Source organism: Diceros bicornis, chromosome 6 (assembly GCF_020826845.1).
Source record: "Diceros bicornis minor isolate mBicDic1 chromosome 6, mDicBic1.mat.cur, whole genome shotgun sequence".
Lineage (NCBI taxonomy): Eukaryota > Metazoa > Chordata > Mammalia > Perissodactyla > Rhinocerotidae > Diceros > Diceros bicornis.
The window spans coordinates 75,569,737-75,587,117 of NC_080745.1; the positions used below are offsets into that span (position 1 = coordinate 75,569,737).

The window sequence follows — 17,381 nt, forward strand, 5'->3', positions numbered from 1 at the left end:
TGTGAACACAAGGCAAAGTCACGCCTTCAAGGAGCTTATGTTCTCTTGAAAGTAACAAAAAGGCAATTGTCATTCAATATGCTAAATGCCATAATAAAAGAATTTCTAGATGGGCTGGGAGTGAATAGTCATCCACCCAGTCCGTAGGGGTAAGCCAAGATTTCCAAGAGGAGATATTAGGGTGAGTAGGATTTGGCTGGTCTCTATTTCAAAGTTTCAAAAGAAAATAGTTGAAGTGGCTCAAATAAAGGCTTTATTCAGCTGATGTACTTCAGAGGGTACCTGAGAAGTGATAACTGAGTCAAAGCAGGGTTGGAGTTTTATGAGGATGAGTAGAAGAGAGGGATATGTGTCTGTGTAGTTGGGCTCGGGTAGCAGTGTTTGTCTTTGCTGCAAAACCAGCAGGTAGAACAGTAGGCAATTGTTCTAGTTTTCGGCCCTCTTGTTTGGGATCATAGAGACGTGCAATGCTGTTCCGATAACTGTCAGAACACTACTTTCAAGAACTGTTTTAGCAAGTCTTACCGTTTTTCAATTAATTAAGGTTCAGAGATAGAGAAGAGAGCCAAAAAAATGTGGAAAGGGGAAAATTAGAGAAAAGATGCAAGAGTTGAAGGCAAGAGAAACTGGAGACCCTCTGTCACATCTGTTTTTGTCCTTCTACAAAAAGACTCATTAATGTCATGGGCCTCATTTTCTCCACCTTTAAAGAAAAAAAAAGGAAGGGAACATCTATATACATAAAATGCTTAGTTAGGTTTCCCCGGGGTTCAGCAGGGGGTGGTTTCACGTAATCCCTCCAGCCAATGAGTACTCAAGTGTTCCATGTTTGCATGAAGGCCATGACTGTTAATAGTCAAATGATGAATTGCCTTTACCTTCTGATATTTGTATTTGCTCTTAGGCAGGTGATGTTGCCCTCTCAGGAGTTTCTTCTTTGAATTCAGTAAGTGTTATATCTGAGAGGAACAAAACTGGTAAATATGTTTACAATGAAATATGAATAAATATATAACATGTATTAATATTTTGTTAATAATTCTTAGGATCTGCTAGAATGAGCATGATATGTGCCAGATTCTGCCAGCTGAGATAAAAGACTCGAAAGTGGTTTGATATTTTCAGAAGAAAGACCCAGTCTGTACTCAAGCTGTTGTTTCTAATGCTATAAATAATCATAACTACACATACAAATGACAAAATTTTTGAGCAAAGAAGATGTAAAAAATCTTCGCAATTCAATTGCTTTGCCAATATTAATTTTTATGTGAGAAGAGGTAAGAGACCAAGATGTTTTCTCTTGAGCAAATGATTTTTCCTTTATGTGCAAGGGGCCTTAATTGATTCACGTGAGCCGTGAGGACCCTGAAAGACACCACTGGGAGGGGCGATTCCTTCTTAAACTTGTTAACACTATGTTTGGCTCTTGTGTCAGGAGCTGCATGGAGATGATCTCAGCTTTGGACCTCATGTCTTGATTTTGCAAATTCTTTACTGCAAATTGGACTTTTCCCTGATTCATGACTTTCAAAGGGCTGTCTGAGGGCTGAAAAGTGTGATAGAGGGAGTAAAAAAATGGAAAGGGAAAATGTAACCCATTTCTCATAAATAATGGCAGTGCTTCCAGGCCCTGAGACCTAGATATTCTTGTGTATCAGAGAAAGAATGCCTCCATTTTACAGATTGTTTAGAGCAGAATCTTGGAGAAGGAAGATGGAGCATAATAAAAAGAGATGGTCAAGAAACAAAGAAAACTTGACTGGTAGGAACTCAAACAAGTGGTTTTGTGTTTGAAAAATAAGACACAAAAACTAAGAAGAGAAAACAGCAGCCATCAAAAGTACTTGATAAACTAGAAAGCCTCACAATATAATCTATTGAAGCTCTTTCTAGGCCTTTGCAAGTAAACTCCACTAGGATTCTCACCCTGGTGATTCCCAGTGAGCACGTTAACATCAAGAACAGTCCTAGAGAATCCTATAGAAATGGGTCAACCAATCAATTGCATCTCAAATATACTATAAGCACATGCATTTCTATTCCTGGGTCACTTTGACATGAAAGTATTTGCAAAATTCAAGCCATAAATAAATATTACACCTACTAAGTAAGAGATTTGTGAGGATAACTGTGGCCTAGACACCAATGATTAGAAAACAATTTTAGAGTGATCAGTTAACCAACCAATGCTTCCAAAGGCTGCAAGTGAAATATTTCTTGAAATTAAAATGGTGTTTTGCTGTTGTTATTATTGTCAGTGGGTTTTTGGTCAGATTTGTTTTGTTATTCAATGATTTGTGGCATAGCCTTGTCCTTTACATACCTGATTTTTGTTGTTTCAAAAACTCTTGCTTATTTCCTTCATACAAAAAGCCAAGTTTTTACCTCTCTATACACCAATTCCCCAATAAAAATAATTCTTAGGTTTTCCATAGAAGATTTCACATCCAAGAAGGAAAGTAAGCGAAGAGAGAGATTTCTCCCTACAGAGATGTTCCTGAGTCTTACCTAAGTCACTGCCACTCCATCAACTGCTCTGCTCCTGTCTGTCTTGGGCTGCTCTCTGAAGGGCCCACTCGCTGGATATCTACAGTTCTCCTACCATTTCCTTCCGAGAACTGAAACCATCCACCCCACACACCTTGCTTTGTGTGCATTAGTATCACTTTACTCTTCCATTGTTTCCATCAACAGAACTTGGCCATTCCAGGAAACTCTTGCCCAGGAAATCATTTATTTCTCCGTTACAGGAACTTCCCACAACTCTTCAACAGAAAGCGTCAACAAATAGTTTGCACACCAAGGCTCCTTAAAATCCTCACCTTGCTGCCTCCACCAATCCTAAACTTAATTATATCTTGATTCTCACATAATTCTAATCAAATCCCACATTGAAAGACCCACGCAGGTAAAGAGCATCTTTCCTATAACTCTGCATAACTATCTATTTTATAGATTTTATTTAAATAACTTGCTTTGGCCAGCCCTGTGGTCTAGTAGTTAAGTTTTGGCCCTCTCACCACTGCAGTCCAGGTTTGTTTCCCAGTCAGGGAACCACACTGCCTATTTGTCTGTTGTCATAGTGTGGCAGCTGTTGTGATGCTGAAAGCCATGATGCCACCAGTATTTCAAATACCAGCAGGGTCACCCCCAGTGGACAGGTTTCAATGGAGCTTCTAGACTGAGACAAACTAGGAAGAAGGACCTGGCCACCCACTTTGGAAAAAAGTTGGCCATGAAAACCCTATGAATAGTAGTGCAGCATTGTCTGATACAGCGCTGGAAGGTGAAAGGATGGTGCAAAAAGACCAGGCAGGGTTCCACTCTGCTGTACACAGGGTCCCCAGGAGTTGGAATCCTCTCGATGGCACTGACAACAGCAAAACTTGCTCTGAGTCACAGGCATGAAGGGCTTTCCCCAACTCATAACTTAGTAGAATGAGCACTGGACTAGGAGTCAAGAGTGTTGGATCTCAGCACTGGCTCTGCCATAATAGACCATGTGAAATTGAACCAGTCTTTTCCCTTCTCTAGGTTTTCCTTTTCTCATTTGAAAAAGGTAGAAGTTCACTTGCCCAACATTTATGCAGTAAATATATCTATTAGGTATCTGCTATATGCCAGGCATTATGAGATACTTCCAGCTCTAAGTTTCTATCATTTCTATAAAATTCAGACCTTAACAAGTGTTGTGACACAACCATCAACATGCTTATCCCTCAGGACCATGTGGACCAATACTTTGCTTCACTAAGTCACAAACTCCAATATCTCTCAGCATGACAATTCTCAAAGTCACGCCCCCACTATGGTTATAATTACAGCTAGTTCCTCCAAACAAATTAATTTGTGGCATGCTGTTTATGTTTTGGATACTATTTATAAAACATACAGAGCAAAAGTAAAAGAAAAGAAAATTAAGACTGTCAGATTCCAGCAACCAGTAGGACACGTTTTTTGCATTATTTTAACCATTTTCCTCTTAATTAATGTTTGTTCTTATACTTTTAATGAAACAAAGAAATTCTGAAAGTTTTAATTCCTTACAGAGTAAGTGTATCATATCCTGTAGATTTGGCTCCTATAATGCTCTTCCTAAACTTTTTCTTCAAACATAAAAAGCTTCCAGCATTAAGAATTTTTAACAGCCCAAATCCTTAGGGATAGAAAAAGTAGAACATTCTGAGCATAAGAGGCAATAATCTAGTTAGAAATTTCCCAAGAGAGTCCAGACAAATACAAAACACTTAAGTCCTGCTATAGAAATTTAAAAATAAATAAAATCAGCCTAAAATGACCCAGTTAGATACCTACCCACCCAGGGATTGCTCGGTAGTGTGTGACTTCATATCTTTAGTTGAGAAATGACTGCACCATGAGGTACGAGACACAGGTTCAAATCTTTGCTCTGACACTAACTAGTGGTGTGACTTTGAAAAACAGACATTTTCCCTGAACATCTGTTTCTTCATTTAAGAAGTAGGAATCATCAGGGGCTGGCCTGGTGGTGCAAGAGGTTAAGTGCGTGTGCTCCGCTGCAGCGGCCCGGGGTTCCCCAGTTCAGATCCTGGGCACGCACCGACACACTGCTTGGCAAGCCATGCTGTGGCGGTGTCCCATATAAAGTGGAGGAAGATGGGCATGGATGTTAGCCCAGGGCCAGTCTTCCTCAACAAAAAAAAAAAAAAAAAAAGAGGAGGAGGATTGGCCGATGTTATCACAGGGTTGATCCCCTCACAAAAAAAAAAAAAAAAGAAGTAGGAATCATAAAACTTGTCCTGCCTACAATTGTGAAATAAGACAACATATGTAAAAGTGCTCTAACATTTTAACACGTCATTTTATTATAACGAAATACCATGAACCGCCATGCATTATTTGTATAGGCTGATAAGGCGATGTGTCAGTCAGATTTTTGCCTAGGAATGGGTCCTCATCATCCACTTCACACCTAACAATTGATCTGAAGCTAAGCCGATAGTGCTAACCCATCCCCCTGCCAGTGACAGGTTCAGCAACGGGAGGCAGATTGGGCAAGTTTGGGCCAAAGAAACACAGGGAGAGGCAGACTGAGAAACAAGAAAAGAAGCTAGTCCCTCTCCCCCATTAGGGAGGAGGTACATAAAGAAGTGTATTTCCCCAGCTGCTGCTGGAAGCCATTTTGATTTCATGCCACAAGGTAAAGCAGAGACAGTAGACGAAATATAGAAAGAAATAGAATATCTGGAATTTGTAAGGAACCTGTGCACCTGAGTGCCACTGAGTTACTAAATCAACCAATCCTGACAGCTGCTCTGCCTCTATATAATCTGATATGGGACTCCATCCTGCAGTAGCTAGGAGAACTGGCTGAGGAGCTACTCTCTGAGTTGAAATCGTGAATGTCACTAACTACTTATGTGACTACGGCAAGTTACTTAACCCCTCTGGGCCTCAATTTCTTCATCTATAATATGGAAATAATAATAGTACTTCTTCCATAAGGTTGTTATGAGGATTAAGCGAGTAAATAATTTTAGGGCTCTTCGTGTCTGGCGTATTGTAGGCACTATATACGTGTTCGTTAATAAATAATTTAGAAATACTTTATTTATTATTTTAAACAGTCTAGGTTAGGTTTTGTTATGTGGTCCCAAAAGCAAGCTAAATAGACTGTTTTTCTTAGTCCTCTGAGTCAGCTCTTCTTAATTACAATGTCAAAAAGCAATGGTGTATCAAAAGTAAATTTTAGTAATACTAATTAAAATAGTCTTTAAATGATTTACTTTAATATATGTATTTGTATGTATATATGTATGTATACGTATATATAGAGAGAGAGAAAAGAAAATTCAACATTATCTTGATATCAACACTATTCTTGCATACTTTGTCACAATTAGCTACACGATCTGGAGTAAACATTTTCCCTCTCTAGGCCTCAGTTTCTTGAGAAATGGCTGGAATTATACCCAATAATGCACATGGAATTGAGAATAACTTGGGTTTTCCCGAGGGGGCGTGTTGCGTCTGGAGTGCCCAAGGCTGCATGCTACTTCTAAATCTCCAAACTGAGCTCACCAGGGAACCTAACTTAGGGCCCCGTCTGCCCTTCCTCCTATTATCATCTTAATGGGGGAAAGATCAAGTTCTCTAAACATTGCCCTCTGTGGCAGAGATTAGCTAGATACTCACTAACCTATTGCCTCTTTTCTTGGGCGTCCAGCTAGGCTACATCTTTCAGCTTCCCTTGCTGTTAGGTGGGGCATGTGATTGAGTTTTAGCCAATGGAATGTGGGCAGAAATGAAGTGAGTCACTTCCAGGTCTGACTCATAAAAGCCTCCCATGTTTGATACCCCATCCTCTCTCTTCATGGAGAATATTCTGAAGGCCTAGAAAGGGTGGAGCCACAAGATGGAAGGAGTGTGAGTCCTTGACCAGTGGGAGGCTAATTGTCCGGAAACAGCTGCATTGGCCCATAATGTAAACCGGAAATGAACTTGTATTATGCTAACTCCCTGAGGATTTGAGGTTTATCTGTTAAAACAGCTCACGTTCCTTTACTTGATAAACTCAGCAAAAAGAAAAGTGATGCCCCTTAAAAAGACACCATCGAATTCAGAAACTTAATGCTGTTGTCCTTAATTTCACCTTTAGCAAGGGCTCTGGGTAATCAGGTGAATTTCTGGATTTGCTTCGTTGCCTTCACATGACGCACAAGAATATAGGTGAAGAACACTGTGTTCCTCTGATGAGGCCAAATCACAGTACTCACAGTCGCTCTAGCTTTTAATTCACTGTCTACAAGGTCCACAGGACAGGCTCCTTTTTGTTTTGAAGGGGAAATGTCTTTCAGGGAGTATGTCAGTGCATTCAGGCAGCAGTCATAAAGAGATGGGTTACTATTCTATTCGCAGTATGATTGCTCCTTACTGTAGGTGATGTCATCTGCCAGAATGACTTTCAGGAATCCCTAAAATGTGTTTGTGACTCAACAGTCACTGCCAATCAATCACATGCCCTCCTACAAGGGAACTAGGGTTGTTATTTAACTTTGATGGTTCACCTACTCCACAGCTAAATGCTCTTAATCCATTAAAAAAGGAAAAAAGGTGTAAGATAAATGGTATGAAGCAAAGAGGCTACTACTATAGTGAAAGTCATTCTAGAATATTCTCTACTGTTTGTCTCTCTAGTGGTCTCTTTAACTAAATAAGACAGCAAAGATAACAGATCTTCTGCCTTTTGCCCCATCTCACGCCCTCCCTTTCATTTTTTTGTTTTTTTTTTTTTTTTTTCTTTTGGACTCATTTTTAAATAAGTGTATGAATTGTGACATCAGCTACGTTTTGTATCACTTTTCAGGCCCATTTTCATTAAGGATTGTTCCCAAATTATATGATATTCTCAGCGCAACACAAGGGGCTCAGGAAAAGGTGTGATTCAGAAAAATTAGACAAAGGTGGGGCTCTGATTAAGAAAACCAAACATAAGGGCCCTTTGAAGACGCAGTAAGCATTCCTCAGATGTAGCAAAAAGTCAAGAACTCAGGTCCAGGCTCCACTCCACCCCACCCTAACACCTCATCATATTTTCTTTAGTGAGAGAAGAGAGCCTGTGGTGGGCCAGGTACCTTGGAGGCTTCTTTTGCTTTTATTAATTCATTTACTTAACAGACATTTACTGGCCCCCTACTATATGCCAGGGACCTGCACAGTCCTACTCCAAAGCTAACTGAAAAATCTACACTGAAAACACTCTTATTTTTTAGTCTTTTTCATTGCCAAAATATAATATTTTGAGTACATTAAAGTTTAAAAGGTTTTAACTTTAAAAACTTTTAACTTTAAAAGATGGTCTGGGGGCCGGCCCCATGGCTTAGCGGTTAAGTGCGCATGCTCCACTACTGGCAGCCCGGGGTTCGGATTCCAGTAACGCACTGGCGCACCACTTCTCCGACCATGCTGAGGCCGAGTCCCACATACAGGAACTAGAAGGATGTGCAGCTATGACATACAACAATCTACTGGGGCTTTGGGGAGAAAAAGGATAAAAAAAGGAGGAGGATTGGCAATAGATGTTAGCTCAGGGCTGATCTCCCTCACAAAAAAAAAAAAAAAAGAAAAGATGGTCTGGAAATCTAATCATTATTTATCATCTTATTTTTCAGGGAAAATATACTGTGAGTCCCAAATACCTGCCTTTTATTTGTTCATAATTTTTCTCCACCTCTTCTCAAAAGTATTTTAGGTGGTTAGCTGAAGATAAATAAAATAACTCAAAAGCCATTTAAAAAAAGGGAAGAAAACTCTGTAGCAGGGATAAATTATTAAAATTGAGCTTTAAATCAGTTAAATACTTAATTGAACAAAAATATATTTAAGCTTCTATTAGATGCCAGGCTTGCAACATGGAATAAAATAGAAAAGTCCCAGCTCTCGTGAAATTAATATTCTAGTATGTCGGAGCAGGCCGGGATGGTGGGAGGACTCCAACAGTAAACAAGGAACACATACAACACCAAAATAATTCCGGTCAGTGGTATGTGCTGCAAAGGCCGTATGAACCATGACAAGTGTTGTGGGCTGAATAGTGTCCCCCCAAAATGCGTGTCCACCTGGGACCTCAGAATGTGACTTTATTTGGAACTAGGGTCTTTGCAGATGTAATTAGTTAAGTAAAGATGAGATCCTCTGGATTGGCCGGGCCCTAAATGCAATGACTGGTGTCTTCATAAGGAGGCTGTGTAAACACACAGAGACACAGAGGAGACACACACAGAGGGAAGACAGCCACATGAAAACAGAGTCAGGAATTGGAGCATGGCAGCTATGAGCCAAGGAAAGCCAAGGATTGCCAGCAACCATCAGAAGCTAAGAAAAGGCAAGGAAGGATTCTTCCAGAGAGACTTTAGAGGGGGCATGGCCCTGCCAACACCTTGATTTACGACTCGTATCCTCCAGAACTGTGAGATAATAAATTCCTCTTGTTCTAAGCCACCCAGTTTGTGTTACTTTTGTTACAGCAGCCCCAGGACACTAGTACAATAAGTTACAGGGACTAGAAGAGAAGCTAGCTAACATAATTAGACTAGATGGATGAAGTCACCTTTTTCAAGAAGTGACAAGTAAACTGAGACCTGTGTGACACTAACTTTCACTCTGAGCTTCCTACCAGACAAGGCAAAAATGTGACATAGTGTTTCTTCGCTGTTAAAACCAAGTATACGTGTTCATTTGAGGGGACAAACATTTTAATAATTGCCTTACAAGTGGATTTTGTGGACTAGAACCTGTTTTCAGATTGAGGAGTCTTTGTCATAAAGGTCAATCCTGCTCTCTTTCTTCCCAAAAGCTAATTTTTAAAAACTGAAGCCACTCAGTTGGTTGCAGTGCCTCACTCTTTTCCTGGGACTGTGGGATGTGTTTAAAGGCAGCAGGATTTAATAAGGTAGACTGGAGTTGGCAGCACTGCTCCCCTTGGCCCCAGCAATCTGCCTTGGTCTCAACTGTTACAAAATAGAATAATCTGCTTTATTCACAGTTTATTTTACATGGCCCTTGTTAGGCAATGGGTGTCATCTGCCACTCTGGAAAGTTCAATAATTTAGTTCAGAAATAGTACATGATATAAATTATAGACAACAAAGCAGAAATGACATTGTGCTGCATGGAGAAAAATTATAGCATTCAGTCCTAAGGCCACTAGGAGAGAGAAACAGAAATTAAAAGATATGGCAGAGAAGACAAAGATGGGCTCTGAGATCAGATCCTACAAGATGGAGAGTCAGTGAGGTGTGGAGAAATGCAGGCAAGCAGAGTTATGATTATTCTTGGAGACATAACATTGATTAAATATTACTATTATACAACTGTTAGCTATAGAACATTCTGTGAACTTTTCAGTACACAATATTCATTCTGAATTAAGGCAATATATCTAGTTCCATCTATACATTCTGCAGAGATCTAAAGACTGAGAATGGTAGAAGCTTTGAATTAAAACCTTACCTCCTCCCCATCCCAACTTTTTCCATAGATTAAGTGTGATTTTCAAACAGAGGCCCACTGAGTCATAGTAGGCCAGGTCACAGGCCTCAGCCCTGCTTTGAAAGAGCAGCTTCTTTTATCTGTTTCATGTACAGACAATCTGCCTGTAAATTTGTTTTTTTAAAGAGATCTACTGTTTTGTTTTTTCTTTTTTTAATAAAAAATCATTTATTTTTACTCAAAAGTATAGCAAAAAAGCCAACAAGACTTGAGCTTCATTGCCAGGAACTAAGCCGCCAGGAAGAGTCATCACTTTATTTTGTAGAAAAGGCCACCTTAAAGTGGACTTTAAAATCTGTTCTAGTTTGAGCAGAACATTGCCCAGCAAGGTCAGGGAGACCCCACTGGCTAGCTGCTCAGAGGACTTCAAAGCAGTCACTTGCGTTGGTGAATTCACTACAGCTCACCTCTGGCACCCGCCTTTGAAGTTTCAGAATCTCAATTTTGTTGGCACTGCAAGAGTGGCCTCAATGATCTGGGGTTGACTCGTGTTAACTCCAGCTAAGAGAGGCTGATGTGAAAGGTAAAAGGCCAAGCAATTGATTAATACGATGAGAAATAGAAATGTCTTGTGAACCAGAGCTCTTGAGCAGATACGACTAAAGCATTCTCTGCCTGTAGACAAATCCACATGAAATGCCAAAGGATACTCCAAAGAGAAAAGACTGAGGAACAATTCTCTGTACTAAATGGTGCAGGAAAATAAACGATCAAGCATGTTCACTTTTTGCTGCCAACGTTCACTATCCCTGAATGCTAGGCTCCCAGTGAGGGAGGCTTTCGCACAATAGCAACCCAAGATAGTGTCATCCACCCAACCCCACCTCCCCAGTGTTGGTGCAGCAGGGAGAGAAAAATGGGCAAGTGTAGATTCTGGCCATCTTGGGTTTCCAGGGGCTGTCCCCATCACTAGGGTTCTTCAGACACAATGCTTTAACTGGAATAAACCTCTACCCAAGTGACCGTCCCATCTCAAACAAGCAAAAACAACTACTTTAGGGGAATTTAAGGAACATTAACCTATTTTACCCCTTGGGGGTATGGGGATGGGATGGAGGCTGTACCTGGGGCTGCAAAGGAAGCCAATCACATTTCCATATTTAAATACTCCAACCATTCTTATTACTTCAAACTTTAAATTCTTATTGCTAGTGTGCATTTCAAGCAGCCAACCTGCCCTGAACAGTTATTGCATCTTATTAAAAGGAACACTCCCTTATAATCAATTAGACTCATTACCTTCAATATTCAATTTCTGTCAAGCCACAGCTTAAATAACCACTTCAGAGAATCTGTTTGTGAACATGAGTCCTGCAATCATTACTAAGTGCACTCACACACTTTTGGGATTTCTTTTCAAGGCTAATCTGCTCCCTTCAGCTCATGTAGTCTCTTTCCTAACATGGTACAATACAATGATTAGGTTTCTACTTAATGACTTACAATTACATGCCGGTGTTGTCTCTCCGAGAATAAACTCAGATCACCTTATATAAAGTTTTGTGCATCCTCAAAGTCGGCAGTGCCCGAGTTAGAGGTGGAATCATAGTTTAGTCTTACCGCTGGGTAATCAAAGCCATAGTGTGTGTAAGTTTTACCTGTCTAACTCTCCGAGGGCAATATCACTTCTCTGGTAGCTGCGTTGGGTCTCATTGCTAACCTCATGTTATGTCAACAGTATTGTTACCCTTGGTGAAGTGTTGGCCAATTATCCTGCTATCGTCTCTCAGCTTCAAATCCACCATTCTATACTCTGTTTTGTGGTGCTGGGTCTGGGACTCTGCAAAACACCTTTCTCCTTGGTCATCTGGCTTCTGGTTAGGTTTTACCAATATGGGGCTCTGAAGAGAGACCAGAAGTTAGGAGAGGAGGAGCAGACACCTGCTTCTTCCTATTTCCCTACAGATCCTACCCTTCCATTTGAAAAAGAAGCCACTCTCAGGCACATGCAAATTGGTTAATTGAGTGCAGAAGATTTTAATTATTTTTTTTCAGTTACCCTAAGTTTTCTGGTTATCGTAGAAAGCACCAAAGTTTGGGAGTCCCGGCAGGCCCAGAGTCAGGGCTTTATGGGTTCTAGAGCAGAAGTTGGCAAACTACAGTCAGAGGGCCAAATCTAGCCTGCCACCTGATTTTGTAAATAAAGTTTTATTGAAACACAGTCATGCTCATTCATTTCTATATTGTTTATGGCTGTGTTCACACTATGGCAAAGTTGATTAGTTGCAACAGGAACCATATGGCCCACAGAGCCTAAAATATTTGCTATCTAGCTCTTTATCAGAAAAACTTTATCATCCTCTGATGCAGAGGACCGTAAATCACTGCTCCCTTCACAAAGGTGTTTACATCCTACTGACCCCATTTCCATCCACTCTGGCTCTCACAGAAGACCTGTACTTACACCAAAACAAGACCCCAAGACTGAGTGGAGAGCTACACAGTCAGGGTGAGGACGAAGTAAAAAGCCCTCCACTTTACCCAAGAAAAAGTCGGCATGAGTTGTTAACAGCAGTAATGATTGCAGGAGAAAAGAGAAAGAGTTACTCCTTGATCTTTCAAAGGCCATAGTCATCTCAATCAGAAAAGACTTTTACAGCCAAGTACGAGCACTTTCCTCCATCTCCCAAATGCACCACTCGACTTTGAAGCATCAGGCAGCTTTTAATCTTTTTAGCCTCTTAAAGGGATGGATAGAAAGTGGACACCCTCCTTGCTAATGCTCTCCCATTTCCCAGAGGCAGAGGAAAATTGATTTATCATTTTTTTAAAATTCTGACTGTGTACTCAATTTTGGATTGGGCAATGACTAGAGAAGGACTCAGAAAAAATAAAACGTGGTGCTCCCCTGTAGGAGCATGAAATCTGTATAGCAAAATAAGATTTAGATACTTGAAGAAGGGTGTACTGCAAAGTGCATGAAAGTAGGGCTCATTCATTGATTCACCAAACATTCATTGGCTTTGAGGAGAAAAAGATGAAATACATGTATATCTATTGCACACATGCACACATAAATATATATACTTTGTCTTCAAAGGAGTTACTAACCTAGTATGGAGGTGATAAATCATGAGACCAAATCATTATAATATCTTTTGATTAGTGTTATAAAAAGCACAAGATTTTTGGACACATAGGAGTAAAAAAATAACTATCCTAGAAGGATTGGGAAGGATTTGCAGAAATTATATTGGAACCATCTTAAAGACATCTGGGAGATCGCTGGGGAGAGCACAGTCCAGCAGAGGGGAAATTATCACTATTGTCAGGATGCTCCCTCCCTCACCCCGATGACACAGCCTTCCTGGGGAACCCAGACAATGCAAAGAAGAACTAAGAGTTGTGGGGCTCACCAATGCTCAGGGATGTTTACTGGCCTTATGATTTTCACTGGCATAGGAACAGGAAAAGTGACACCAAAAGTCGGGCTCTAAGTACAAGCACTTTCTTGTTCACTTTGACAAAAATGTACACTGGTCACACCCTTGTTTCCAGTGACAAATCCTTTTCCAGAGATGCAGCAGCACCAACCTCCCTTCTATCTCTGTAGCAATCCACGTCCCACCATAAGCGGAAAAAACAGGGCAAACATCCAAAAATGCCAATGTAGCCCGGTTTGTCCCCAAGAGGTGTTTGTCTTCTCAGAACTTACCTCTCATCTTCAGTTCTTGACATGCATCGGCTAAGGCGGTGGTTTTCAATGTGCACTCTCCAGATCAGCAGCATCAGCACCACCTGGCAACTTGTTAGAAATCCACACTCTGAGCCCCCCCCCCAGACCTCCTGAATCAGGCACTTGGGGTGGAACCAACAATTTGTGTTTTAACAAACTACCCACAGAATTCCAATGTACACTGATGTTTGAGAACTACTAGGCTAAACAGTTCTAGATGCCAGAGAATATTACTTAGAATCCTAAAGAGTCTGCTCTAATTAAAAACGAGAAGAAAAAATAATTCTGGCTCCACTATTACTGCAAAGACAAAAGGGAATATAGGCATCACTGTATGGCCTAATCTATAGATTAAGCAAGACAGGACATTAAAAGACTGTGGAATAGTAGCAAGAAAGACAGAGAAGAAATTGACTGCATATCCCAGTCCAGGCAACTAGATGAAAATACCTGTCCATATTTTCAGATGAGTGTACTCCCTTCTTAAGCTTACTCCAGCAGAGAGCATTGCAAAGGCCCACCAACTTGGAAAAGAAAGAAGTTTGCTGTGGTTCACTCCTACAGTGAAAGCGAAGAAGGATGGAAAAATAGGCCATAAATGCAGATTAGGGCAAGATTGTGAAAGGCTGAGTCCTTCTTCTGCATTGTGCCTTTGTCACATAGATAACAGGAATCCACTATAGCTGTTTTTGTTGTTTGAGCATCGTGGCGATGTAAGGGGGCCTGGGTTTCAGAATATCATTCTAGTGGCAAGGTTGGGGTAGAGGAGACAGTATTAGAGAGAAATATTAGAAGCTTATCATTTAAGAAGCTATTATTCTAGGTGATGAGAATCAAAACCAAGGACTCCACAGAGGGCATGGGAAAGAAGAGTCAAATTACAGAGAACTTTTAGGAAGAACTTTTAGGACATGGTGTCAGACTGGATGTGGAAAGGTTAGGGAGGGGTTAGTGAAGATGACTCAGATTCCTAGTTTGACTGTGGGATAGGTAACGATGCCACTCATCAAGGTAGGGAATACAGAGGAGGAAGAGGGTTCAGAGGAGAAAAATGAGTTTTATTTTGACTGTTAAGGTTCATGGGATCTGTGTGAACTTCACATAGAGGTATCTAATGTCATTTAATTTCTTCACCCTAAGGGCAGAATGCATGCAGCGAACTCACTGTGGTTTAATCTGCATTACCCACATCAGACCCCCATGTGTCACACAGGTGTCTACCAAGCTCTAATAAGGAACGAGGAAATTTAATGATCAGTAGAGGTACAATATCAATCCAGGTTTGTAATATGACTAGAAATTGAGCTGTACTGGAAAACATGTTACATTTTGTAAGAATTATTTCGGATATTATTTTCTAAGTGATATTCCTAACCAACTTTTCAGATCTCAGCTGGCTTGGGCTGGAAATTAAGCCAATTTAGAACAAATCCATCACGCTCTCTGGCATCTCAGGGTTTTAAAGGATAAGAATTAGAAGACACAGCCAGTTATCTGACAGCATGTGATGTGAATGTCATGCAAATTAAGAAAGAAACCCTTTGTCAAGTCCTAATCAAGAGTAGCAAATTGAAAAGGAGGTACCAGCCCTGATATAGTGCTGTTTCCTCAATCTCTCCATACACAATTGACTCCACTTGTCTCCTCAAACTACTTAAAAATAACTCTTATTCCTAACATTCTTAATCCCTTCTTCTATTTATTATTTCTTCAGAAGGCTAAAGGAAATGTGTCCAGTGAAACAACTCAATTTTGAGAAAGAGGCCAGAGCCCAATTCAGATGGGATTTATCCATGAGGGGCGGGAACATTCACCCCTGGTCCCAGAGTTTCTCTTTTCTATTGAACCTGTAAAGTGAATTGGTAAAAAATGAGGCATATCTTGACAGTGGGACTCTCAAAGCAGTTATTTGTTCTATTTTATATTTGCATCATGTCAATGCAAATAATCCATAATTAATCTATAAATCAAAATTGGGATGCATTTATTATATGAGCCAGCTTTGAGAACTATAGCCCAGAAGTGACCTTCCCCAAGGAAGGAGGCACTCCGAAGAAGCGGGGTGTACAGAGTGGTTATATAACATCTTAGAACAAGGAACATACATCACATATGACAGGAATGTCTCTTTTACTATTGTCGGGAGATGCTTTGCTAGCACAGCAGGTCAGTGGTCACAAGGCGAACACAGTAGGTCTGGGAAGTTTCTGGGAAGAAATGCTTATCCTTAAAGAAATGCTGATATGGGGGGAGACAACATTCCTATCTTTAAGGGCATCATTCTCAGTTTGGGGACATTGTAAATGTTTAGAGCAGATGCACAGTGCATGCTCAATAGGCCATGTCAGGCCCTTCTGGAAAAACAAGGTCAGGCTGAATTAGTTTTAAATCAAACGGCTTCCTCATATACTCCAATATATCTTATTGCTTTTCATTTACTCATCAATCCTGACTTGATCAGAAAGAGAGTATCCTGGCCACCCAGTAAATAATATCTGGTATGAAATGTTAAAGGAGTAATTAGTGACGAGAATATAAGCACGAGAGCAAGAATGATATGGTTTGCAGAGAAATCATTTCCATTCAAACCGCTCAGAGCCATGGGTCTAGTAGGACTGGATCAAAGTCTTTTGATGTTAACCTCTCAATGAACCAAAGCTCCTGAGGGAGGAAATGAAAAATAGCCTGTTCCATTTTCTGGGAAAACTTAGAAATGCACACTACTTCTCTGACTATTAGATTACTCCAGATAAAGAAATACTTGGCTGCAGATATAATTACTTGGACAAGAGTGCTAGAGCAAAAGAGCGGCATCAGATCTTTAATGAGATGACCAAATACCTCTAAGCACTGCATCAGAACAGCATAAGGGTTATTTTATCACGCCATTAGAGAAAAATAGAAAGAGCTCATTCTCCTGAGCTGGAGGGTGAGTGGTCCTGGAGACCAAGAAGAGAAAGGCCCAACAGCTGCTCCCCTCATAGTCTACTCCTTTACTTTCAAACCCGTGTCCTGGGACCAAACGGTTGGGGTAGGGAAGACAAGAGTGAGGCAAAGTGTTTGTGTGTGTATGCGTGTGCAAAATGGATGGACCATCTGCTTTCCTGGGGGTTTAGGTAAAGCTATATTCTTACACAGCAAGGGGGATAGTGTGAGATTAATAGGTGACAGCTGACACCTGCTAAAAACATTTTACCTTAACAACTAATGTGATGATTGCAGCAACAAAGCAAAGTATTTCAGCAACCAAATTACAGGCTGTCAAGAAAGGGGTAAGTGCCTAGAAGGTTGACAACAATTTCTGCACACTCAGCCCTTGGACCTAGCTCAGTGCTAGGCAATAATGGTGTGCAGTGATCAATAAAAGGTGCATGCTCTATAGATTGATTGACAGGTACCCTCCACTTCACCAGCAACACCACTCCTGTCCTGGATATCCAGTGGTCACTCATTAGGCAGGAATGACAGGCAGTTGATTCATGGTCCAGATCGACTCTGGCAGGCCAGTATAGCTATGACCACAGAGACAAAAGGACTTCAGCCTCCACCTTTACCCTCAGACCTTTAAATCAGGAAACCTAAACCAAAGGAACCAATTTTGGAAATAAATATACCAAGAGGGGCAGATGGGGACTGCAGAAGGGAGTGACTGCCCCTGCCCGGTGTCAACCAAGCG

The 17,381-nt window shown here is 40.7% G+C and overlaps 1 long non-coding RNA gene across 3 annotated transcripts in view; it reads right to left on the reverse strand.

The window, feature by feature from the left end:
• LOC131407448 (uncharacterized) overlaps positions 1 to 17,381 on the reverse strand; it is a 178,160-nt gene that overhangs the window by 153,613 nt on the left and 7,166 nt on the right. The window lies entirely within an intron of this gene.